The following is a 2,202-nucleotide window of genomic DNA, read 5'->3' as shown; positions in this document are numbered from 1 at the left end:
ATTAACAATTGCAAATGTAAAATTCGTGATTTGGCATATTTTTGTATAATAATGTCATCATTAGCCGGTTTGTTCTCACTGCAGGGACACAGGCCTAAGAGCTAGATCATAATCCAACAATCTGTCCCAATACGTGTTGTACTAGCTATATCACATACATTTAACATTTTAATTTGTAATGTCAAAATAGAGATTAGATTTCGTCTCATTAATTCGATTTAAAAACATAGCCACATTCGAGAGAAGTTTTGTTTTTAAAACAAAAATACTGGTAGCAAAGTAAATAATAAAGCCTTTAATTTTAGTTCGTTTTAAATGTCTGCATTAAGACTAACAACTTTAACCTTTTAAAATGTGAATTTTTTATAAAAACAGGTTAAAACCGTCTGAATTGAAACAGTCAGACGTAACAAGTTGAAATAATCTTCACTTAGCCTCAGGTGCAAGTTGATCCTTTGAAATAATAACTTGAAATATTGCATTTTTAAAGAGGGATTAAGTGTGCATTTAAGTTTCGTTTGTTTACGATATTATAAATGCGATAGTAACTTTATATGTATGTATGTATATGGTTTTTGGAGTTGTATTTTGGTATGACTATAAGTCACATAATACAAATTTTATGTATGTATATGTATGTATATGTATGTATATGTATGGCCTAAACCACTTAACAAATTATCAACAAATTTTATGTACCTGATATTAATGGCTATTTAATCATGTCTTTGTATATAATTTATCTGTAAGCGTTCAATAAAACACATAAATGATTGTGAGAAATGGCTTATGTGTTTATATTTTTATTGCATCTTCTCAAGCCTCGGTGGCGCAGTAGGCAGCGCGTAAGTCTCATAATCTTAAGGTCGTGAGTTCGAGCCTCACCCGGGGCAATATTTTTAATATCCAATTTTTTATAACTTCGATCTAAAATCATTATTATATATTCCTGCTTTTAAAATGATTTTAGCTATAGAAAACTCATTATAATATTCGTTAAGAATAGACATTTCTTTGCGTAAAGATGAAGTAAGGTCAAGCAGATATCTATAAGTAATGCTTTTTAAAGAAAAAGAAGAAAGAAAGAATTTTAAATTTTACATTCAACAGAACTGTTCCTTTAAAGACCTGGACATAAATTCACAATCGACTTTATATTGTTTAAGTACTCTTAATGAAATCGAAATCATCACTACATAGTATAAAGCAAAGTTGTTTTCCGTGTCTAATGTATGCTTTGATCTATAAAACTACAGTACGGATTTTGATGGTTCTTTGATAGATAGAGTGATTCAAAAGGAAATTTCATATGTATAATAACATCTATTAAACTACTCTGAAATAAACGCGTGCTAAGCCGCGGGAAAAAGCAAGTTAATAATAAATGTACTTTCATACTTTCTCTAAACTAGAGTGAAAGGTTAAAGGAACATATTAATAAATCATAACTATCTGAACCGATGACCTTTTGTATGAAGTGCCTTATGAATTTTCTTCGTAATAATTAAGCATGTTTTAGTAATTCTGATATTTCGACAGCGAAAAGACAATAAATTACATATCTTACATTATAAATCTACAATAATCGTTGGTAATATCAGTGGATACAACGAGGCCCTTATTAATATCCTTTTCCTTACCCTTACACGTCCTTTTCGTTTTCCTGTCGTCGTCCTTTCCTAAACGCACTATTACAATGCTAACGCATTTGCAGACCCTGAGTCTGCAAATGTTCATTGGCGCTGGTGATCGCTTACCAGCAGGCGAACCACCAGCTCGGATGCACGCTCTAGTTTAGTTATAGTATACTAGCAGTCCGCGCCGGCTTCGCCCGTGGTACATATATATAGCCTATAGCCTTCCTCAATAAATGAGCTATCTACCCCTAAAATAATTTTCCAAATCGGACCAATAGTTCCTTAGGTTAGTTCAAACAAACAAACTCTTCAGCTTTATAATATTAGTATAGATTAGATTGTTGACTATATCTGTACGTACTACGTGTTCTTTGTGTATATTGAGGAAGCGAAATAAAAATACAGAAATATTGAGTACAAACAGAATGCGAACATAGATAGGAATATCATTTCAAATTTAAACAAAGCTTCTTTAGGAACAATTATTTAGTTTCCACGCTCACTGCTTGCTCAATGCTCCTTGCAGTGGTATCATTATCAAACTATAAGTTGTAATTATCGAGTA

At 31.7% G+C, this 2,202-nt stretch overlaps 1 non-coding gene across 1 annotated transcript; it reads left to right on the top strand.

The window, feature by feature from the left end:
• The first annotated feature begins 820 nt into the window (after positions 1-820).
• On the top strand, positions 821-893 carry Trnam-cau. Its single transcript has one exon. It is a non-coding gene; the product is annotated as a tRNA-Met (tRNA).
• The last annotated feature ends 1,309 nt before the right edge of the window (positions 894-2,202 follow it).

The sequence above is a fragment of the Zerene cesonia genome, chromosome 26, assembly GCF_012273895.1.
Source record: "Zerene cesonia ecotype Mississippi chromosome 26, Zerene_cesonia_1.1, whole genome shotgun sequence".
Taxonomy (NCBI): domain Eukaryota; kingdom Metazoa; phylum Arthropoda; class Insecta; order Lepidoptera; family Pieridae; genus Zerene; species Zerene cesonia.
This window is presented reverse-complemented; position numbering and strand designations above follow the sequence as displayed.